Source organism: Triturus cristatus, chromosome 7 (assembly GCF_964204655.1).
Source record: "Triturus cristatus chromosome 7, aTriCri1.1, whole genome shotgun sequence".
Classification (NCBI taxonomy): Eukaryota; Metazoa; Chordata; class Amphibia; order Caudata; family Salamandridae; genus Triturus; species Triturus cristatus.
The window spans coordinates 609,251,418-609,276,578 of NC_140590.1; the positions used below are offsets into that span (position 1 = coordinate 609,251,418).

The 25,161-nt window shown below is 44.8% G+C and overlaps 1 pseudogene; it reads left to right on the forward strand.

The window, feature by feature from the left end:
- The first annotated feature begins 208 nt into the window (after nucleotides 1-208).
- Nucleotides 209-20,182, forward strand: LOC146810199 (uncharacterized; annotated as a pseudogene).
- The last annotated feature ends 4,979 nt before the right edge of the window (nucleotides 20,183-25,161 follow it).

The following is a 25,161-nucleotide window of genomic DNA, read 5'->3' on the forward strand; positions in this document are numbered from 1 at the left end:
TTGGCGTCACAGGACCGAGTGGAACAGGCAGTTCTTGATTACCTTGCCTAGGGACTCTGGATGCAGGGCCACGTGGAAATTTCTGTCACCAGTGGCAGGTGTGCCAAAGATGCACCTCAGTCGGTCCGTCAGTGAACGGCAGTCATGCCAAGAAGGTTTCTGTCACACAGTTGACTCCACCAAACAGGAGATGCAAAATCACAGGAACATGGCTGTTTCCAACGTTGGTTGTAGGTGCCCTCTTGTTGGAGTGAAGACTGAAGTGGCTGGAGGACGGACTGGTTACCAACAAACCTTGGCTGTGGCATATGAAGTTGAAAGAGACCTCATCCGGCTGGAGGTCATTGGGAGTGAGGTAGGCACTTGGAATGTCGGTGAGAGCCAGCTACCAATCTTGGAGTGCTCTTGCCACTTCACTGTGGGTCAGCACCTCAATGGACTCAGCAGCGAGCACTTTGTTGCTGTTTTGAACTTGGCCTGTGATGTGCAGGGGACTGGTTCTAGCAATCCAAGGAAGTTTCTGTTTTTTTTTCAAAGGCATGCAGGCCTCCAGAGTTTCTGTAGTACAAATGCAGGACCAGCCAGCTGTGGTGTATGATTGAGATACAACAGGCAGGCCGGCAGGGTTGGCACCAGGTCAGTCACCCGTCCTTTTCTCCTTGCTCTTTGCAGCACTTTGGTGTCCTTTTTATTAGGTTGGTAAGATCAGAATTTCAGGGCTGTGAGGTGCCTGTTAAATTCTAAATTTAGTGCCATTAAAGGGAGAGACAGGTAGCAGCCAATTGGCTTCCTACCTGTTGGGTGACTACACCCTCATATGACCACTGTTGTTAAATAGTGGGCATAACCCTGGCCCTGTTTGGCTAATTCTCTCTACCCCAAGATGGAGGACATGGAAAAGTGGGGTCCACCTCACCTGCACCACCTTAGGGGTGATGCTGGCTAAATGTGGGCACACCTTCTAATCCAGCTGTCTGCCCACCATATGTGGAGCAGGACAAGGGAGTTGGCATTGTCCACTAACTGGAGACACCTGGGTTACATTTCAAAGGTGACACCACTTCAGAAGCTTCCCGCCCTGGAATGCGATTCCAGCTGATAGGTAATGTGAAGTATCTCCGCTCAGAGCTGGCATTATTAACGGCCTCTGAGAGCAAAGGCTGTCACCCCATGAAGTCAGAAACATGTCTGGTGGTGGCAGGCTGGCTAAGACTAGTCAGAGACCACACCAATAGTTGGAGGGTTTTCAGGGTGCGCTCTGTGTGCATCTATTAATACATCCAACACTGGCATCAGTGTGGGTTTATTCTGGTGAGATGTTTTGTACCAAACATCTCTGGGTACAGTGAAGTCATCATGGTGATGGGGAACTCATAATGATGGGAGTCCAGCCCATGTGCACTCAATGGCTTTCCTGCACACTTACAATATCAAAGAATGGACTTAGATACTGCAGGGTCATATCTCCTCATGCAGATATGACCACACATGTGATATACTACAGCCTGCCGTAGGGCTGGAAGGCCAGTAGTAGGGGTGATTTACCTATATCTCATGCAGTGTCTGTGGGCATGGCACCCAGGGATGTGTTGATTAAACAAAACCATTTAAAATAGGGTCCAAGGGATATATATTTTTTAAAGACCCACACCTGATTTTATCCCCAGCACCAACTGAATGTATAACACACGAAACACAGGGGGTCTAACAGCCAAATTTGAGAGGCTACACTGTCGATTCTGAGTCAACAAGATCTCAAAATATCTTTATCGCACACACATAACGTATTACTAAAGATAAAGAAGGAAAAAAGGCTAACACTACATGCATAGAGGAGACCGGTACATCATCGATTATTCGTAAAATGGCTGATTAATCCACAACAGATTGTAAAGGGTTTCCATCAAATTAGACTCAATGATCAGTCCTATCATTTGGCCAAACCCATGTGCAAATGAGGCTGGTCCCCTGATCAGTGGGACACTCAGCTCCACACCTTATTGTTGTATCAGGATTTGGTCCACCAAATACACAAACCGTCCATGATGACTGATCTTTTGATGATAAAGTAAGAAGAAATAGTGCAACGAACAAAAAAGTGATTTAAAATAGGATGGAATGTCCTCCTTCTAAATACTTTATTCTACGGACTGGACACGTCTCCTAATTAAAAAATAGAACAGTGCAAAAGAAGACAGTGACAATTATCTGTCTACATAAGGGCCAACATGTTTCTGCCTAACGGGTATTTAATCCCTTGGCATTCGTCAGGGCCTCTGCTCGTATAATAGTTGCACTCCTAATAGTGAAATATAGAATTCACCACCATCACCAAAAACAAATTATAATAAAACTGGTTTGAAACGGTACAACCTGTAACAACCATGGACATTAACCCTCCGATTCACAATGATTACTGTGAATTCCTTTGTGGTAGGGCAATAGACCTCACCTCACCTGGACACTGCTCAGGTACTGAGAGGCCCCGCACTTTCCGTCGGTACCTCAAGCTCCCATCTGAGACTTGGGGGAGTATTTAGAAGGAGGACATTCCATCCTATTTTAAATCACTTTTTTGTTCATTGCACTATTTCTTCTTACTTTACCATCAAAAGATCAGTCATCATGGACGGTTTGTGTATTTGGTGGACCAAATCCTGATACAACAATAAGGTGGGGAGCTGAGTGTCCCACTGATCAGGGGACCAGCCTCATTTGCACATGGGTTTGGCCAAATGATAGGACTGATCATTGAGTCTAATTTGATGGAAACCCTTTACAATCTGTTGTGGATTAATCAGCCATTTTACGAATAATCGATGATGTACCGGTCTCCTCTATGCATGTAGTGTTAGCCTTTTTTCCTTCTTTATCTTTATTAATACGTTATGTGTGTGCGATAAAGATATTTTGAGATCTTGTTGACTCAGTATCGACAGTGTAGCCTCTCAAATTTGGCTGTTAGACCCCCTGTGTTTCGTGTGTTATACACCCAGGGATGTGTGCCATATTGACCTTTCAATTTTGTCTACACCAAGATATGCAGCCTGCATTGGCAGTTTGTATGGTCTTGGTGAGAGGTCCCTAGGGTGGCATAATTTTTGCTACAGCCCTAGGGGGCCCTCCTCATTCCCCATGCCCTGGGTACCAGAGGTACCACTTACCAGATGCTTAAATGGGTGGTGAAATTGTTGAAATTGTGGTACCGTTTTGGGAAAGAGTTCTGGCACTGGCAACCTGGTTAACAAGGACCCAGTGTACTTTCAATTGAAGTCACATCATGTGCCAAGCAAGACGTGGGGGCTAACCATGTCAAAATAGGCACTTTCTTGTATGCTCCCCAAATGAAAGAGTGAAACCAACCTTTTTCTACAGAATCTTCATCTTTTAAGTGGTGGAACCTGGTAATGCCACCTTCATTGGCGTGGTCAGACCCAGGTCTGTGTTCCACTGTAAATTCAATTCCCTGTAGACATATGGACCACCTTAACAGCTTAGGACTTTCACCTTTCAAGTGCATCAGCCACTTGAGAGGCATGTGATCAGTTTGAACTAGGGAGTGAGAACCAAATAATGATGGTCTTTGCTTCTTCAGGGACCAAACCACAGCAAATGTTTTCCTCTCAATGGCACTCAAAAGCTGCTCTCCGGAGAGTAACCTCCTGCTAATGAAAGCAACAGGTTGGTCATGGCCATCGTCATTGATCTGGTATAGGACCACTCCTATCCCATGTTCAGAGGCATCTGTCTGCACTATGAACTGCTTGGTATAATATTGAGCTTTCAGAGTGATTGCTGAGCGCATTGTTTCTTTTAGGGTGTTCAACGCCTTTTGACAGCTCACTATCCAGTTAATCTTCTTTGGTATCTTCTTGGATGTCAATTCTGTGAGCGGGACCACAAATGACCGATATCCCTTCGCAAACCTCCTGTCAAACTGAGGAATGCCCTGACTTGAGTCTGGGTTGTTGGAGCTAGCCAGTCCAGAATTGATTGAATTTTAGGTTGTAAGCATTGAACTTGGCTTCTATACATAAACTGTGCCCTGCCTTATCTGGCACATGCTTGACTTGATAGTGAGTCCTGCACTTCTCAGGACCTCAAGGATCTTGCCAAGGTGGATCAGGTGATCCTGCCAGGTGGAGCTAAATACATCAATATCATCCAGATAAACTGCACTAAAGGATTCCAGCCCAGCAAGGTCTTTGTTCACCAACCTTTGGAAGGTGGCTGGGACATTCTTTAATCTAAATGGCATAACACTAAACGTATAATGCCAATCTGGCACTGAGAATGCTGATTTTTCTTTTGCTCCACTGGTTAGACCTATCTGCCAGTATACTGCTGTGAGATCAAAAGCACTGAAATATTTGGCTTCCCCCAGCATGGTCACTTCAGCCCTGTCATGATAGGGTTGAAGGTGGTTTACATGGATGTCCCTCTTTGGGTTACTGCAAATGCAAAGGTCCACCAGATAGGTGGCTTCTCCTTTTCTCTCAAGAATAGGGTAGGGCCCATTCTACCTGTCCTGTGGGCCCTTTCTGATCCACAGGTGCCACGACCCACACCTTCTGTCCCAGTTGGAATTCTATCATGATAGCCTTTTGATCATAATGGAGCTTCTGGAGCTCTTGGTTGGCCTCAAGGTTTTTGTTTGCCTTTTCCATGTACTCCGCCTATTTGGATTGAAGGCTAATCACATAGTCCACAATGTCCTGTTGAGGCTCTTTGAGAGGCTTCTCCCATCCTTCCTTCACAAGACACAATGGTCCCCTTACAGTATGACCAAACAGAAGTTCAAAGAGGAAAAATCCTACTCCGTTCTTTGGCACCTCTCTGTGTGTGAAAAAAAGGCATGGCAGTGAGACATCCCATCTTCTGAGTTGTTCAGGGAGTCTACCAATCACACCTTTCATGGTATTGTTGAACCTTTTAACAATCCCATTGGTCTGTGGATGAGATGGGGTTGTGAATCTGTAAGTCACTCCACCTTCAGTCTACATGTGTTTTAAGTAAGTAGGCTTGAAGTTTGTACCTAAGTCTGACACCAGCTCCTTAGGAAAACCCACCTGGTAAAGATACCAAGCACTGCAGGGGCAGTGGAAGTCCCTAGGGGGATAGCCTCAGGATACTTGGTAGCATAAGCCACTATAAGTCTGTTTCCTGATGCCGTTTGAGGATCAAGAGGACCAACAATTTTAATCCCTAACCTTTCAAAGGGAACCCTAACCACTGGAAGTAGAATTAAGGTGGTCTTAAGGTGGCCAAGTGTCTTGCCACTGGCTTGACAGGAGGCTCAAGAGTTACAAAACTCCTTCACCTTCTGGGACATACCTGGCCAGTAGAAGTTGTTCTCCAACCTAGTCCCCATTTTGGTCTGACCAAAATCTGCAGCTAGGGGCATGTCACGGGTCAGTGTGAGGAGAAACTCTCTATAAACTGCTGTGACACTACCACTCTCCTAGTGGCACTAGGTTTGTGGTCTCTGGCCTCAGTGTAAAGTCTTTCCTCCCAATAAGCCCAGTAGGAGCCACTGGCCTCTCCCTTTTCCTGATCAGCAGCTTGCTGTCTCAGTCCTTCAAAAGTGGGACAGTTTATCTTCCCCTGGCACAGATCTTCCCTAGAGAGTTCCCTAGGGCCCGAGAGGTTTGTCACGTAAGACCCTAACTCCAGGGGCTCAGTTCTCTCTGGGGCCGACAGGTCTTCTCATCAAGGAGAGGGGATCTGGTATGGGGGATATTTGCCTTTTCTCTTGGAAAGCTGGACCATAATTTCAGGCTCCAAAGTTTGAAATTCACTGAAAAAACCATAGGTTTCAGACACGTTATAGTTAGGAATTAGCATTTAAAAAACCTTAGAAATTCACTGAAAAAACCATAGGTTTTAGGGAAAGTTATAGTTAGTTGGACATTTCACTCGTATAAAACCATAGAAATTCCCCCGTTATAGTTAGTTCAGCTAACTATTACTCGCGCCCCCGCAATGTACTGCTGATGATGTCACATATTACATCACTCATGACATGGTCATTGACATCCCTGATGACATCAATGATGACATCTCAAATTACATCACTGATGACATCATTCATGTGAAAAATAACTGCATCTGCTCACACCCTAATATAACCTTTGATACACCCACTCTAAATTACAGACTGCCATTCTCAAAACCATAGACAATCCAACACCAATAACTACATACCCACTCACTGATTCTTAGCCTTACACACACATCCACTCACTCACCCGTACAGTCACTCATACTTATGGTCACTCAGTACAGGACTATCATATGCACTCATACATCTATATAGAAACTCATACACCGCCACCAAATCACAAGTACACCAAAGAAAAACTGAAAGCAAGATGAGAAAACATATTCAGACAGTCAGGCCATTTGCATCATTTCCGGGGTGGGTAATGAAAATGTGTGTAATACTAGGCAATTCATCCCTTGCAATGTCAAGTAATATGTGGTTGCGTAGTGGAATCATTGGTGAAATTCAGTCCAGAATAAATGTGTTCTTAAGAATTGCCCCCCTATGAATTCACATGTAAAGTATTAAAGCTTTCGGTTTATTTACTGCATGCATAGTAAAAAAGAAGATAACTTAATTCTCAAAGTGAAGTAACCAGTGGCTTAAGTAGGCTGAACCATTGTCCCATGCGGTATACTGTAGTGGGTGGAAGCAAAATGTGAATGACACAACAACAGACCGATGGATGAAGAGAGTTGGCTGAAAGTCCCTTGAAATAAGTTTATTATACATATAATTTTAGCAAAATGAAAACGTCTTGGCTAATACCAGACCTAAAAAGCTAAGAACAACATGCCGTTTCCATTTAACCAATTCATTCAGAAATCAGTGTAAATAAAATACTCAATTAAAACACAACATATGTGTCAGAAATTGTGTTCCTGTTTTAGGGGGGGGGGGTGAACCCCTTCTCAAGCAGCAACCATAAATATTGTCAGGATGGAGTCACAAACAATCCCCAAATTGACCTGTGCTTAAACCTCTGGTAGCTTGGCCGGTAGCTTGGCCGAAAGCAGTCAGGCCTAATTTTGTGGCAGTGTGTAAAGTATTTATGCAGTAATTCAAACAGTAATAAAGTGAACACACACCACAAGAAGAATCCCACAGCAAATTAGAAAAACAGAGTAAATTGTAATAAATAAAAGAAAGACCAAAACAACAAAGGCCCATCCTCAACAAAGGATTAGCCTACATCAACCACTGACTGACCTTCCACCAGCCCACCAGACAACTCAGCTCAGCCCACCTAGCCCTTGCATAAGTCCCATGCATCCATTGAGACCGAGGAGTAGGCTAATCCTTCTCCTACCTTGCTGCTAAATCCTGGAATAACCTGCCCCTCCACTTTCGGGCCTCCACTGCCCTCGCTGACTTCAGGGGAGCACTCAAGACCTGGCTGGCCGACTAATCGGCTCATCCTCAGCACCTGGCTAGCCCTAGGATGATAAGTTGCGCTCTACAAATCTGAATTGATTGATTGAGTGACTATAGTGCAAAAAAGCACAAAGCGCCAATTGTTGGAACTAGACCGGGACAAAGTCACAAGTTCTGGCCAACCACGATAGAGCATGGGATAGCTACAAGGACCCACCTAGGTACCCTGTACACTGTACGTTAATCCTGGCTGCAAAGATGTGTGCAGTCGCATGCAGGTAATATATCATGCAGCAGAGGTGATGCGAGGTCTGGGTGAGGGGGTGCGTCATGCAGCAGCAGTTCCGGGGAGCTGAGATGGGCAATGCGATGTCCTTTCGTGGAATGCATTGCTCAGGGGTGGTTCCAGGAAGCTGTAGTGGGCGATGCAATGTCCTTGCATGGAGATGCGTCACACAATGGTAGTTCTGATGAGCCGCAATGGGCAATGAGGAGTCCTTGCGTTGAGAAGTACACACTGCAGTGGCCTCTAGTGTTCTATCTCAGCAGGTTTTGGAAGCCATCGAAGATGCTTTTAGCAGCGTCCTCACTTAATGTAGGGCCTGTTACCCAATCACAATATCATATCGGTTGGTATGCTCATCAAGGTTGTGATAATTCGAGGTTCATTAAATTGTCCCATTTGTAAGTGAGAGTCAGAGCGTTTTTATTGATATTCTTACTTTGCTAACAAAATGACTTTGCAGTAGTTGATTTGTGGCCTTTATGTTCAGTGAGGGCATTCTGTTTGGATTCCTAGCCTTCCCTTCAACCAATACTACCAGGTAGTGAAATGCAAGTTCTCTATATAATGTCTGACTTGGCGTTACACCTATTGGGATCATATTTTTGGGAACGATACAACACAATATGTACATCAATGTTTTTTCAGTGACATTCTCACAAGCAACAGTGGGTTTCTCACTTCGAACAAAATGCCACTTTTCGCATGTCAGTCAGTGCAAATGTCATTTTGGCACACGCCACATGGTGAAAAGGAACAACGATTGAAAATGTTATGGGCACCAGTGCAATCTAGTAATCAAGAATTGTTGGTGCAAAACTGCAGCACTGCAATCGATTTAACTAGCTCGGGGCAGGATCATAGAGATCTGCATTTGTGCAGCGAAGAGCTGTGCTGCTGTTTGCGCTTTCTAAAACCCACACATTTCAATCTGATCTCTCAGAGGTAATGCATGCACTGGAGACAGCACAGCCCGGGAAGAGGAAGCAGCGATTGCCTCTCTCTAGTTCCAAACTGTGCTGTCTGTTGCGCATACATAAACGTATCGAAATCCCCACTTAAGTGTATGCTATTTAGACAATACAATGGCATAAAAATAAGCGCAAAGCTATGCCCTGCGCACACCTGTATGATGTGGCCCCAAAGCACCGGGAGACGGATGTAAACCAGCTAAACATTTCAGTCGACCGCCATTGGGTATCTAATGATAAGGCTAAGAAGCCAGGCGTCGGTCTCATGATTTACATTAGAGCACCACATGTATTTGAATAAAAACACAGTTCATATTAAACGCTTCCATATCAACTCTGGCCTTGACGGAGACAAACCCTGCAATATATTCCGGCCTCCTCACAAGCTCCTTCCTGAGCTCGCGGACTTTTCTATCTATAGCCCTTTTTCCTCCACGGACACCCTTCTTAAAACAAGAACTTACCGCTTGTCACTGCTACAAATCTTGGTTTATCCATTAACTGGGCTGCTTTGCCCTCATTGCTTATATATATGTGGTAGCTTGGCAGGGGAACCCCACCACATTCAAAAATACCGTTCCAAAACAAATGTTTGATTCACCGAAACTCACCAGCCACACAAGAAGTCAGACTGATATGAACATGGCTGGCTATAGGAATGCAGATGGGTGGGGCCTGGACTGGGGCTGGCTTGTCAAAGAGGACATTAAATTGCCCCACCACAACAGGATAAACGGTCAACTTTTATTTGAATGAAACGTAAAAATACCATGAGGCATATTGTTAGCGGGGGATGAATTATGGCCCTCTGAAAGGATTCTCTGTGGACTGTTCCAGTGTGTGAAACTGAATGCGGTCTTATTAGGCAGACTAAATACCCAGCATAAAACCACTTTGTTTCACGGGAGACCTCCCATGCATTCTCCCTCCGGGCGTCCGCGCTAAGGACTCCGAGGGCCAATGAAGAATTAATGCTCACTGTAGAAGTGTAGAAAAGGGTATGAAGGCAAATGCAAACTGAAATATTTTCCCCTTTTCTGCCTCTTTTCGAAGTGCCAAGGGTAACAGTTTGCTTGAGTACTGCCGCGAAAGGGCACCCGAGACTACACGGCTGGAATTCTTTCAACATCGGTCTAGGTCGCCTTCGCAAAAAAAAAAAAAATGATTGGCTCTTGTATTGCTTGTTTGTCCTGCTCCAGACATCTGCAAAATAAACTTTTTTTTTCAGCCATGATTTATATGCAGGGGAGCTAAAAACAAACTGACGTTTCTCCCCCTCGCATAGACCCCCTTTTCATTCCCTGCATTTTTTCCTACACCATGCACCAGTCACTATACGGCACTTCGCGTGCCCCGCGTTTACTCATCATTTGTTATGGCTATTTTGGATTAAACGTAGACAGGCTCTGTGTGATACACCGCCCGGGTCCCGAAGCGAGTGAAAGGAGGGAGTCTTCCCGAGCGCTGCACCTCGCAGTCTGGAGAGCAGCAGCCGCCCCTGTGCGTTTTTCTCTTTCTAGAAAATTACTAAGCCGCGCCGCTTATTTACGGCAAAATAAATATCACTCTTCGTTACGCAGCGTGCCTTTCCCTCAAGTAGTATTTGGGAAAACATATAAATAAAAGTGGTGTTAGCACACGTTTCCTCGGGCAACAATTAGGTGGCGGCTACCCTATCCACGAGTCGATGTCTCTCATGTGAGAAGGCGCTGGGCTGTTATGGAATGGAACTAAACACACAACTTGCTGAACTTTTTCCACTGTTTGAAAAATCTCCGTAGCAGCCACCTGAGAAAGCTTTCATATAATACCTTAATAGAAGACACCAGATCCTGGATAACATGGGACACATTCATGTATTGTTCGTCACCGTGTGCCCCTGCAGGACATCACCCTGAACCATCGAAATGCCCCCATCCCAGTGTCCCTGAATTGGCAGTCATCCAGTACTGTCTTCATGCGTGAGATTTATTGCTCATCCCTTGCACAGCACCAGGGCACCGGTTCTCAAAAAAAGAATGGGGGGGTTGGGGGGTGTGCATGACATCACTGTGCGTGACATCGCATGTGGCATCACAGGCATTGACATCACAGTAAGTGGCATTACAAGCCATGACTTTACAGCAAGTAGTATCGCAAAAGTGACATCAGATCATAAGACCATACATATATGTTTAGCAGGTGTATCATGAGTACATTTGAGCGCATTACAAGTATACATGCAAACCCTCCTGATTTAGGCAGAAGGCTCACACTTTTGTGAGATACACATAAACGGTGTTACCTTTTGTCAGCATAAAGCTTCCTTCACCCTAGGATTGAACAAGCGAACTCCACCCCCAGTCTACTCAACCAGGGTTAATATTCCATAGGCAGCACATTTCCATGGAGATGTGATTGCGTTAGCTGCAGGCGCGCAACGCCCATTGGGCTCAAAGGGCTTCAGCCCCCCTGTCGTGTGTGGCAGCCTGGGCTGAGACAGCTTCCCGGGCACCCACACAGACGCACCCGAGTACTTCACAGGTCTTTGAAAGACCATTTGCTTATTAATGAGGCTATATTGTTTTTTCACTCATTCTTAGAGCCCCTGCATCTCCACTCTGCCTATTGCTGGAAGAATTAGCCCTACCTCCAGAGGTGAAATAGCTTTCCTATGTGAAGTAGCCTTACTTAGCCTTACCCAACTGCAATCATCTTAGGAGATTGGGGCTAACTTTTCACCAAGAGACCATGACCCAAAACAAGAAAGAAAGACAGAAAGGGAAGAAAGGAGAAAAAGTGATAAGGAAACAATGATGAAGGCAGAAAAGGGGATGAAACAAGATCCTGCAATGACAGGCAATTGTAGGGTAGTGAAAGAAAAGCATATGGCAACCTTGGAATCCATCAATAGGACCCTAAGAAAAGGTTTGGGGCTCTGTATTTATGTTTTTACAAATTACACCCAACCCCCAAAATGTCACTTCAACATCTAGCGGCGGACATCTCTCAAGTTCTTATTGCTGGCATAACAATATCTAAACCACCCTCACATTCACCAATGCAACCTAACAGCTCAACCTGAAATTAGTACCACCAGAATACCAACATCAAGAATGGACCATAATTTCAGAACAAGAGGTATCAGCTCCACATCAAAATAAGTGTAAGCCGCACAGAATCCCAGGATGAGCAGGAAATGGTGGCAAAGGTAACTCACAAGAAAAAGGCACATGCAATCCTTGTCCCAACTAGCACTTTCAAGAAAATATTGGCCTTCAGAAGGAAATATTACTAGTTTGAATAGAAAAACTACCCAAGTGGGGAGATGTAGATCAATCCCGGCTTCCCAGCTTGACCCAAATTCTGTGATCCTAGGCAAATCTCTCTTTTGTGTTTGATTTAATAGGCTGTAATGGTGCACATTGTATAATAAGAATCTAGGATGGGGGGAAGAAAGAACCAAATAGGTTCTTGGCCAGGACGAGACCTTTGATTAAAGTTTGGCTGTAGAAGCCCATGTTTGGGCGAAACGCGTTGGCTGTATTGAACTTTGAGCACATCAAGGCTGTATTGAACTTTGAGCACATCAAGAATAAAAACAACATAGGAATACAAGCATCAACTTGGACTCATTGATTCTTCATACTTTATGTATATACTTAAAAAATCCTCCAACATATAGCCTCTCATACCCCTGTGAATGCTATATACTTTTTACTCACCCTTGCAGGACACATTGGACGGGCTCTAGTCTTCTGCATATAAAAAAACTAAATTCCTGCCATCATACTATGATTGGGTGAAGTGTACCTAATGCTCCTTTTTAAGTCTCATTGCACTACTATATATCTCCCCGACAGCCAGGCTCCGATTAAATGGTACCCGATCTGCGCAGTTCTGGCTCTCTCGTGGCACCAGGCAGGGCTGTCCCTTATCCCCACTTCTCTTCATCATTGCAATAGAACCATTAGTTCGTCATTTGCAGGAAAAAGACTTACACAGGGGACTACAATTCAACACAGTCCCGTTGCTTGTCTCCCTATACGCAGACGACGTGGTCTTACATGTCTGACACTCGCAGGAGAATCTAGAACCGCTAATCAGGGAGGTGATACGTTTTGGGGGCCTCTCGGGCCAAGGAATAAACTAGGACAAATCGGAAATATTTCCATTTACACAGGGCCCGCGTCAGCTGGGACTTCCCCTTCCCCTTGACATAGTGCGAGAACTCCACCAGATATCTGGGCATACAGTTACACAGAGAAAAAGATCAAATTATATTGCTAAATTACAGGCCCACACTCAATACCTTAGAACAACAGGTTGAGAGCTGGATAAAATTGCCCCTGTCATTAGCTGGTAGGGCAGCACTCATTAAAATGGTAGTTCTTCCCAAATTCCTGTACTTGTTACATAATATCACTATCCCACTCCCCAACAGGTTTTTTTGAACTGACCTGGTACTTCCTACTCCACTCAAGATGATTCTCCCGACAGGGTACCCCAGAGACCTCCCCGATATACAAACAGTGTCCACCACTAGCTGGGCATGGAAAAAACTGGTTAAGATCACCGGACATCGCTCCCTATACACCTCGAATCTCCCCGCAATTAATAGCTTATGGCTGCCCATCACGGCTGAAAAACCTGTACAACGGACGCTGTCGGCATTTTCACTAAGCACGACTGGGGACCTGTTTCCGGGAGGCCACGTCTTCTCAAGCTCTGAAGAGGATCGATTTGGTGAAGTGTCCTTTATGGACCACTTTGTCCTCAATAGAATCCGCTGTGCTCTTAGGGCACAGATCCCAGAATTCCCATTGAAGCCTACCCTCTTCACACCTTTGGCCCTCTTGATTAGCAATGACTATGGCGCTCACCTCATATCCAAGTTGTATAGAGCCACTATGGCACTTATCCCGAGCAGAGACCGTAGGGTACGTGAGGCCTGGGAACATGATTTAGGTCACGAAATAGACTACGATCACTGGGCTTATTGTTGCACTCAGACTAAAGCAGTGTCTATGAATAGTAAACACAAACACTTACATTTAAAATTCTTATGGTGGGCATACATGTCTTCTGCAAAGATCCATTCTATTGATCCCACACATCCACACACCTGTCCAAAATGCGGAGCTCAACATGCAAACTTCGCTCACATGACCTGGACGTGTGTCAAACTGGGAGATTACTGGCAATTAGTGAATGCGACATTGTAAAATATGGTCGCTCTCGAGCTTGTCCCCTTTCCAGAGGTGGCGCTGATGGGATATGTTCGGAATATTCCCAAAAATGTCTGTATGTTTGTGGCCATCACCTTGCTGTTGGCCAAAAGGGAACTGGCATTACGATGGGGTAGCAAAATGATCCCAACAACTAACACTTGGCTGAATAGTCTTATACATTGCAATACCAAATCTGATTTATTTGCCTCTACATTGCCCCCAAAGGCCAGGGCAAAGAAAATATGGGGCCCACTAAAAAACGATATGCTTGCAAAGAACCAAGCCGACACCTCACAGGCACACAATGGAATTGTCCCTACCGGAGTAGGTTAAGATATTGTGGTATTATATAGGACACTTAGAGCTATGAGAATATTTATGCACTTTACAGAATCATATATCACTGATGACCCCTTTGCTCAAGATTTCATTGGCTGTTTTGTCTTTACATCTATGCTCTTAACTGCTGTATGACCAATATACTATCAAGCCTGCATGTAATTATTATCTCACTGCAATGAGTACATATTGTATATGTTGTGAACGATAACTTAAAATGGTAAATAAAGTTAAAAATAAAAAGTGTACCTAATGCTCCAATCATATGTCACTGTACACATGAGTGCACCCATGTGATCTCAATACATTCGTCACAGGTGAGAGCCGGATCCGCCATGCAGAAGCAGCATGTGTAGCCGGGTAGAGTAGTTACTTTCAGGGGCAGATTAAAAGTTCTTTCTGAGCAGGAATGGACCTGGGCGCCCTCCCATCTGGAGACTGGGAAGACCGAGTAAGGCTTGAGGAGAGGAAAGCTTTCAGACAGAAGCAGTCTGTTGTTTACAACAACACCCGGAGCACAGACATTTCTTCCCCCATGAGGCAGGTCCATGGCCACATGAAGCCTGGCTGTGGTGCAAGAGCTAAGGCATCTGAACTGCTCTAGGAGGTATGATGAGCTCGCCGGGGTGTCCCACACTTCGTCGCACCCTTCCTTGCAAGGTGCTGTGGAGTCTGAACACACTAATCCATGCCACCAACAATATTTTGCAAAGCATAAATCCTGGTAGCAGAGCTTTTAGGGGGGCATGAGTGGTATCACGCCCTGGTACAGACCCAGTCGGCAGCCTTTTATGGTCATAACTGAAGCTCAACCTGGTGCCGGACTCTAGGTAAGAAGCACGTTGACTGATTTGGTTGTTATTGTGTAATACAATGATGAGCAGTGGGATGCTGGAGAGCTCTGCACCGAAGAGGGGGAGGTGTGGGTGAAGGAGCCAGGAGCCCTAATGGCCTGTTTTATTTCTTCAGAGCATACAGGTGGGACTTGAACATGAAGATGGGTTGGAGGCTTATTTCAATAGTGCCTACCGCAAACATTAGCAATGCTGTATTGCAGGGGGTGGTACTGTGCAAATTCAGAAGTAGTGTTTTAGAATGGACCAAGTGTATATTTAAGATTTGGCCTGCTGATGACAGTGTTTAATAAAACAAGAAGGCAAATGGCAGTACGCGCTGGTGTTTGGTGGCAAGCCCTTGTAACAATGGAAGCTAGAAAGTGGGTATCCTTTCAATTTATCATTTATGTACACAGTGCAAAAATAACCTGAAGGCATTAGAGTGCTTACATGCAAAGGGGCATGTTAATGGATAGGCTAGGTGAGCACTTATTGCTAATTGTCTGTTACTTAGGTCTCAAACTGTAGCAAGGCTTTTGATTTGGTCGGCAAATGCCCAACTGCTAGAATTTGACACATGGATTGTGTCACGTGCGTTTTTGTTGGGTTATTTTTACTGGGTTCAAATGACTATGTCTTAGTATGCTGGCACCAAGATCTTAAGACTACCAGAACACTATGTCCTGGTGAGAAATGTAATTGTCAAGGAGCCCTTGCCCTTACCCTTATGTCGCATTACACTCGGAATCCGCCTCACAGCATCTGCTTCTGGTGTCCTATGGTGCAGAGAGCCACTTGGTTATTAGAAAGATGGTTGGCACTCAGTTTCTCCTGCTTGCTTTGCTACTCCTGGCCAAACCGCGTGACTTTGTCACAGACTACTTGCGTGCTAAGGAGACATGTGCTCTGGTAAGCACAGTGTGGAAGGCATAATAGAAAGCTGAAGCACGTCCATAAAAGAAAAGAAGCAGAAAGTGCTAAACAAAAAGGCAAATGATACATTTCATTGCTATCCATGCAGCAGAATACAGGCTTCCTACTCATGCTGCGCTCAAGATCATGCAGGCCTGCGACTAGGGGTGGCTGAGCAATACTCTGCCCGGTTGCAAAACTCCCTGGAATTCAGCTGTATTTTTCGGTAACTCCACAATCTCCGCCCAGGCCAAATGCAAGGTGGGGATGATTGAGGGCTGTTGCCCTGGTGCACTGCTCAATCGAGAAAAGAGCCGTCACCCTGAGCAATACTGTGATCTGAAGGGGCCATTTCCTGATGTGGTTTGTCACAAACATTGTATACCAGGAGAGTGGCCATAGTGAAGTGAGAGGGCTGTTGCCCTGGAGCAGCATGCAGTTGTGAAGAAGAAGCAAGCCATTAACTTCAGAGGAAGAGCAACAATTCAACTACACAACAATCCAGGTGGAGCCAAGACCTGACGTCTGATTCATGTAGAAATACCACGTAGGCGGAGGAGCGTGTGGATGCCTACTGCCTCTACAGTAGCATCTAGTCTTCTGCTCACTGCTTTGCCGTAGACGTATGCCAGGGCATACTGAACCTCCACTCCAGTGAGAGCAGGTAAAATGAAATACTGGGCCACCAATACTGGGCTTACTCTGACTTACACGCTACAGCAGGGAGGCACTTTGACTTTCTCAAAGTCATCATGGAACTTCTAAGACTTGAACTCACTAGCGAGGCCTAGCTGGGATGTTGCTTCACATAAATAGGGAATAACCTTGATCCTTTTACAGGGAAGTGGAACTCGAGAACTGATCCCAGGAAAACTAGAAGGCCTGCCTTAAGAAGACTGTGTATATTATTTGTACACAAAATACATGGGTGGGAACACCAATGCATCACCCATGTAATGCCTACCTGATGTTTGGTAACGCAAGGCAGCGCAATGCTCAAGGATGATTAGTAAATAAGAGTGTGACCTTCTTTTTGGATTGTCAGAAGGCATACAAATAGCAAGCACTAAACTCATAAATCAGCAATTAAAATGTTGTTGTGCCAGGGAAGAAAACATATCAAAGAGCACACTTTGGGAATTAGTTTCAACTTACACATCATGTTGCAGATGCAGGTTAACAAAAGGGCTACTTGATGTAATCATCCTCGAAATGTCATGGCCTTTATGGACAGTCCATCAAGCAATAGTAACAATGAAAAATAATTGAAAGCCAATGCCTGAAGAGCACTGACCAAAAATCCACTCTGTATGTTTTTCTTTTTATACTTCTTTTCAATGTTCGGAGGACAAGAGCTCTCACAACAGAGAGCTAAAGTTGGGTGTAACAAGGCCTAGAAAGTAAAGCTTTCTGCTTACAATGCGAGCATGATTGAGAAAAGGAACTGTACGTTTGATGAATGAGTGTAGTTTCTGATTTAAAGTAGTACCTCATGGCATGGACTGCAGCAGTCCATGCCGTGCGGGTACTGCCTTTGACATTCCCATTGCTGTGCCTATTTTATTGGCACTGCCTGGGAACACCAAAGAACTGCCCGCCAGACAGGAGAAAACGCCTAATCTGGTGGGCGGTTTGTACATTGGTTTTGCGGTGCGGGAGCAGGGTGATCCCGCTACCGCACCTCCAAACTCATAATAAGGCCTTGTATCTGTAGCTAAAGAATTGTGTTTTGAAGTCAAACCTAAAAATATAAATTCCACATTTAAGTGCTAAATCACATTTTGGTGTAAAATACATTAAGATGCCAAATCATTCTTGGCACAACATCAGCAGTAGTATAAACATTAATTTTATGGCAAGACCGAAGGCTCCTATTATGCTTTCTTTTCTTGCATTTATTCCAATAGCAGCAAGATAAGTAGAAAAACGACACTCCCCAGAAGGCTGTAGGAGAAAACTACTGGCCAATGGGGAGAATGATAATACAAAATAAACCAATCAGCTCAGGCCAACCATATAAGGACCTATCTGACCGCAAGCAGTCCTCTTTTCTTGCTGCTCGCAGTCAGATAAGTCGATTATTTTTATTCTCCTTTTATAACGCTGTGTTTCCAAAAGATTTGTGCAATTTAAATGTGTAATTGTCGCTTTGTAGAGCATTGTTTCTCGCGCTATGTTGCTCCAGTTACAGCTCCGCTGTAGTCTGCGCATTTAATTATTCCCCTCGGCTTCAGGTTCAGCGCGTCTGCACGCGCGCGCGCTTTGTTTATTTTTTACCGGCATTTCTCCTCACGCTCGCTACCTCAGCTGATGCCTTGCTCTTTATCGCCTGTCAGCGCTGCCTGTCTCTTCATTGCACCGTTGCCAACACGCTCTCCTCAGCATTCGACTGTCGACTAACTCGACACACCTCCTCTCAGGCTCTCTGTTCCACCGGCAAGCTCGTTTGTACATGCCCCCTTTTGTTCTTCTATCTGAATTAACCCCTTCTTGTCCAGTTTGTTAAAATGGAGATTCCCAGCTCTCCTGAGCTTGACAATGAGGAAAGTTCCAATTTTAAATCGGATTTAAGCCAATTTATTAATTCCTCTGTGGAGTCTGCTGTTGAACACTCCATGCAGAGAGTTTCAAAATCTATGGAAAATTCTTTAATCAGTATAATGACCAAAGCTTTGGCCCAGTCTGTGGGGGAAAGCAGAAAACGTAAACTGGTTCCTGCCATTGTTTTATCTAAACACGTGTCACATGTGGTTAGCGAGGTTTCCTCGCTCAAGATTGAGGATACTATTCCTCCCAGGCCTCAGTCAAAGGAGGGGTCTACTTTGACATTTGGCAAAAGCAAAGCCAAAACAAAAAATGTGGAGGTTCCTAAGAAGCTGGTCATTAATACCATCCATGATACGGATGATGATTTAGGTGACACGGACGAAGACAATCTTTTTGATCTTTTTGAAGTTGGCGATTCTTCGCCCAAGAAACAGAAACTATCGCCTTTTGAGTCCGAGCCTATCCTGGACACGGAGGGAATGCCTATGTTTGACCCTGCGTTGATTAGACATCCGAATTCCACAGAATGGTTTCCCATTCCTCACATGGGAGAGTACATCTCTTCCAAACTGCGACATCCTCTGGATAAGTCAGTCAGAGCTAAATTGAAATCGGAATGCCCCAAACCTTTTTTGGCCTCTCATGTTACGGTCACTCCTGCTATTGACCAACCACTCCTCACATTCTTCTCTAAGTTTGGAAAGGACCCTCGCAAAGGGGTGGACAGAGCATGGTCCTCTTGTCAGGACAAACTTTTGGATATGGTGGGCCCCCTTGCCCGCATTCTGGATCTGGCGGAGATGGCGCGTTCAGAGAACTTAGTTTTTAAATCCTGATGATGTTTCACTTTGGGCACAGCGTACCTTTTGTTTATTGGGCAACGCCAATGCTGCCATTACTCATGAAAGGCGCAAAGGTCTCCTAATCAAGCTGGACCCTAAGCTAGCCAATCTGGCATCCCAGGACCCTGGGGTAAAGGCGGACGGTCTTCTCTTTGGTGAATCTTTAGTCAAAGACCTTTCCAAATTTGTCTCAACTTTCGCCTCCCTAGACAAGGCACAACTTTCCATCAAAAAAGTTTTTGCCCCTCAGGTTTTTGGCCGGGCCGGCAGAGGCAGGAGCCGCTCTTCCGGACGTTTTTCGTCCTACCAAGGTTCCAGAGGCGCATCCAACACCGGGTATCAAGAGTACAAGCCCAAATTTTACCCCCAACGTGGCCGTGGCTTCCGGGGTCGTGGACAGAGGGGCCACAGAGGCAACAACACCAACTCCAACTATCCCCAACAATGTAAGCCTGTCTTCTGGCCCTCCCGTAGGAGGGCGTTTAGCTCTCTTTCTAAACAAATGGCAAACTTTAACCTCCGACCCTTGGGTTCTCAGTTCTGTCCAAGGCTATCTCATCGAGTTTTACGCTCCTCCTTTCCAGGATACTTTGCCTCCACCTCTGGTATTTTCCGCCGACGTTTCTCTCTTGATCTCTCAGGAAATTCTTTCCCTGTTAGCAAAGAAAGCTATCCAAAGACTCCCATTCGATCCCTTGGGCTTTCTGAGCACTTTGTTTCTGGTTCACAAAAAGAACAAAAAGATGCGACCTGTTATCAATCTCAAAGTTTTCAATCAGTTTGTCGTTTACAGACATTTCAAAATGGAGACCATTATCCATTTAAGAGACACTCTGCGGGCCAGCGATTGGATGGTCCGCTTGGACCTTCAAGATGCGTATCTGACAGTTCCTATCCATTCCTCACATTCCAAGTTCCTCCAGTTTCAATGGCTGGGCGTCACTTATCGGTTTTGTTCTCTCCCCTTCGGACTTTCTTTGGCTCCTTGGTGTTTCACCAAAATCATGAAGCCTGTGGTGGCTTATCTTCGAGCCTTGGGAATTTGTCTGATCATTTATCTGGACGATATTCTTCTTATGAATGCGAGCAAACCAGGTCTTTTGCGGGACCTTCAAGTGACCCAATCCCTCCTTCTCGATCTCGGTTTTCTCATCAATCCGGAGAAGTCCATGTTGACTCCCTCTCAAAGTGTAGAGTTCCTGGGGTTTCGCGTAGATTCTCTCTCCGCGTCTCTCTTCCTTCCTACCGAAAAGATCGCAGCTATTCGTTCAGAAATTTCTCAAGTTCTTTCTCTCTCCCGAATTTCCCTTCACTCCCTCGCAAGGATTGCTCCTTTCCGCCTCCTTTCAAGCCATCTTCCCAGGCCCTCTACATTATCGGGCCCTTCAGCGCTTAAAAATAAGACATCTGCATCAGGGGCTGGCTTACTCGGATCTTATCCTTCTAGACCGAGACTCGCGTTCCGAACTGCAATGGTGGATAGACCATTTAGATGCGTGGAACGGAAGGACTATCTTCGCCACGGCCCCAGATCTTGTATTAGAATCAGATGCCAGTCTGGCGGGTTGGGGCGCCCGTTGTGGACCAATCTCGACTGGAGGTACATGGTCTCTAGAGGAGTCGTCATTGCACATCAACTGTTTAGAGATGCTTGCAGGCTCCTTTGCAATCCGCAGTCTCGCAAAGAACAAGGTAAGTTGTTCCATTCTTCTCAGGATGGACAATGTTTCTGCGGTCCGTTACATCAACCGTCTCGGTGGCACAAGATCCAAACCCCTTGCGGAGCTCGCCAAGAGTCTGTGACATTACGGTCTCCTTCACAATCTCTCTCTCCAAGCAGAATATCTCCCCGGCGATCTCAATTCCATCGCGTATTGGCACTCTCGGTATCTCCGGGATTCCAGTGACTGGAGGTTACTTCCCTCCGTGTTTCATTCTCTCTCTCTCAAGTAGTGCCTTTTCTTCATCAACCTATTTGCGTCTCGCCTCAATTCCCAGTTACCTCGTTTCTACAGTTGGCGCCCGGATCCGCTAGCATTAGCGACCGATGCCTTCCTCCAGGATTGGTCACTTCATCTCAATTACGCTTTTCCTCCCTTTCTTATGATCAACAGGGTCCTTTCCCAGATTCGACGCCAACAGATGTCTCTGGTCATGGTGGTGCCCTTTTGGCAATCCCAGATATGGTTTCCTTCCCTTTTGGAACTATCTGTGGACTTTCCGGTCCTTCTCCCTCATTCCACGGATCTTCTCCTGGACCCTCGAGGTTCCCCTCACAACCTCATTCTAGATCGGTCCCTGACTCTATCGGCCTGGAAGCTGTCCGGTCTCTCTCTTCTGACCAACTCCTTTCTCAAGAAGCTTCAATCTTTATCAGCCGGGCCTGGGCTCCCGGTACTTCCAGGGCATACAAATCCGCTTGGTCTCTTTGGTCAAGCTGGTGTTTGGAACGGTCTATCGATCCCTTTTCAGCCGCTGTGACTTTTGTGGTTAATTTTCTGGCCTCGGAGGCCAGCGCTGGCAAGTCTTATCGCACAGTGAACCTGTACAGATCAGCTATTTCACTTAATCATTGCCCCATCGACAATAAACCGGTTGGATCTCATCCGCTGGTTTGCCGTTTGTTAAGAGGAGTTCGCTTTTCCAAACCTCCGTTGGCTAAGTATTCTTCTTTATGGGACGTTAATTTGGTTTTTAAATTGTTTATGGATTGGCCTGACAATACTGCTCTTTCCCTGAAAATGTTGTCTGCAAAGCTTACTATGTTGTTGTGTTTAATCTCCATTAAACGTGTGTCTGATGTTAGGGCTTTAGACCTTTCTTCAAGGCAGTTTTCTCCTACTGGAGTGTTGTTTCAAGTACAGAGACATACAAAAACAAATTTACAGTCAGTGTGTTATCCTTATTTTCCAGCTCAACCGAAGTTATGTGTAGGTCGTTGCTTAAAAGCCTATGAACAAAAATCTGTTGACTTTAGGACTTCTTCCCATACGCAATTGCTCATTTCTTTCCGCAAACCCCATCTCCCCGTTTCTTCTGCTACCCTGGCCCGTTGGGTCCGTTGGATCATGTCTCTTGTGGGCATTGACGCTTCTGCGTTTGGTGCTCATTCTACCAGGGGTGGTCAGGCTCGCGCCTGGAGGATATCCTTAAGTCAGCAGATTGGTCTAATGATAATGTGTTTAAGACCTTTTATTGTAAAGCTGTGATTACTGCTTCTTCTCTGGTTGTTGATATGCTTTGAACTAGCATAATAGGAGCCTCCGGTCTTGCCATGAAATGTAGATTTTCCTAATAACTTATGACGGAAAGTCTTAATTTTATTGAAGACACGGAGGCGAGTATTATCCCTCCACAACAGCTCTAATTTGTTCTGTTTCCCCCCCCCCCTAAGGTACTCCAGCACTACTACCGCCTTCCTCGTGAGAGTCGTCCTAACTCACCGGAGTTCTTGGCGTCGACGTCCAGCTGTCTGCCAATATGGTTTCCTCAGGATGTTTCGTCCATGGTGTTCCTGATTCAAGATCTGTTTACCTGGATTTTGACTGTTTACTTACTGTTATTGTTGGTTCCTTTGTTTTCGCCTTCTTCCTCATTCGCACAAGAAAAGAGGACTGCTTGCGGTCAGATAGGTCCTTATATGGTTGGCCTGACCTGATTGGTTTATTTTGTATTATCATTCTCCCCATTGGCCAGTAGTTTTCTCCTACAGCCTTCTGGGGAGTGTAGTTTTTCTACTTATCTTTCTGCTATTGGAATAAATGCAAGAAAAGAAAGCATAATACTCGCCTCCGTGTCTTTAATAAAATTAAGACTTTCCGTCATAAGTTATTAGGAAAATCTACATTTTGATGCACAACTCCCACACAGGAGGAAATACACATTCATGTGTTCAATTACATTTAAGTGCAAAATCACATTTAGGTGCAAAATAATCTTCTGTGCAACATCAACAAATGTGTGGAAACATTCTAGCAGCACAAATCATATTTAGTTTCAAAATCACTTCCAGATGCTTAATTGCGTTAAGATGCTAAATGACATGGTTCAACAACAGTAGGAGTATAGAAACATGTTTGTGAGGTCAAATCACATTTCAATCAATCAATCAATCAGGGATGGTAAAGTGCAGCTACCTACCTGCAAGGGTTTCAAGGCGCTGGGGGTGGGGGGGCGGCTCCGTTGAGTGATGGGGTCATCCGATGAGCCAGGTCTTGAGGTCTTTCCTGAACTGGGGCAGTGTGGGGGTTTGCCGGAGGTGGAGGGGGAGGTCGTTGCAGGCCTTGGCTCGGAGGTAGGAGAAGGATTTCTTTCCCGTTATGGGATCAAAACACATTTAGTTGCAAATCACATTTAAATGAGGCCTTACACTGCGCTGTGACACACACTTTAGACAAGCATACTAACACACCTAATTTCTGATAGACTACAGTGAGACTGAAATACTTCTCTGGCCTGGCTCAAAATGTGACTGACGCTTACATAAAGCAATGGTTGAAGGTGCTGAGTAAAATAAAGGGAGCGGAACAAAAGCACATCTTCATGCATGTTTTTTGTTGATCAGATAAACTCTGTGAACAGCATAAGCGGTTTATAAACAGAACTAGAAGGAATAACATTCGATTTAGGGCCTCATGTAGAAAGAAATATTCCAGGCTAAAGATAAAATAAAGGCATAGAAAATGGGTATTTTGTAATTTCTTAAATCTCACTCTATTTGAAATTTTTTATCACTAGGCATATGTTTTTGAGCAACCTAGGCTCTTGTAATTAATCTAAATCTAAATCAGACTTAGTGTGTCTTAGGTCTCTGTGTGAATAACGGTAAGGTGATACTTTGCAAGAGTGGTGAACACCAAAAGTAACCGATTGTGTATTTGCAAGCATTTATAAATACCTTTACACACTTCTCAGCACATCATAGTTACGCTAGAAGCCCCCCCCACCCCCTCCCCCCGAAGCTCCAGAAATTGTTGGAACATCAGCCAGTTATCACTGTATCCACAAGGTATGTGTTGGAAGAAAGCACGTTCAGACGTTCAGAAGAAATTTATAATTCAAAAAGGATTACCGGAGTTACATTTTAAAAGTTTTTGTTTGGCACACACTCTCGCTCTTCTATGAATCACTGAATACACAGTCACGTGTTCTGCATTATATTATTCTAATTTCAAGTTCCAAATCCACACTCTGCAGAATACACCCTAACGCTACAGACCCTATTATCATCGTAATGGCAATACCCAAAAATATGTTTACCAACTCTAATATTGAGGCTTTTTAAAACAAACTAGAGTTCTTTGGATTTATAAATATAGAGATGATAAATGTCATATTTATATTTTTCAGAATGTGTGCCATAGTTACATAAATGATCTTGTTCATGTCAACAGAGGCCCGTTTAAAGCATGCCTCTCACAGGTGGGGATCTATGCTCCTGGAATAGCTGCTGAGTAGTCAGTATGGTGGTTTGAATCATTGCCTGCTGGTTTATGTGTAATTTGTTTTGCCAACAAAATGCTGAACTTGTGTTTTTTGGGTGTTGTTTTATTGATTTTTTGTGGCAGAAAATCGCCAAAGAGTGCTGGGAAAGAGATAAATTCAATTAATAACTAGAATATATTTTTTAGTAGTTGGATCACTCGTGGGTGACAAAAATTCTCGTAATCCGCAGACTGCTTCTTATAACTAGGTTTTTCAGAATCCTCCTGCATGCCAGTGACCTTAAAATTTGCGCTATCAGATACAAATTGAAACAGTAAAAAGCCTCTGCCATCTTGCTCCCAGAAACCTCAAATACATAC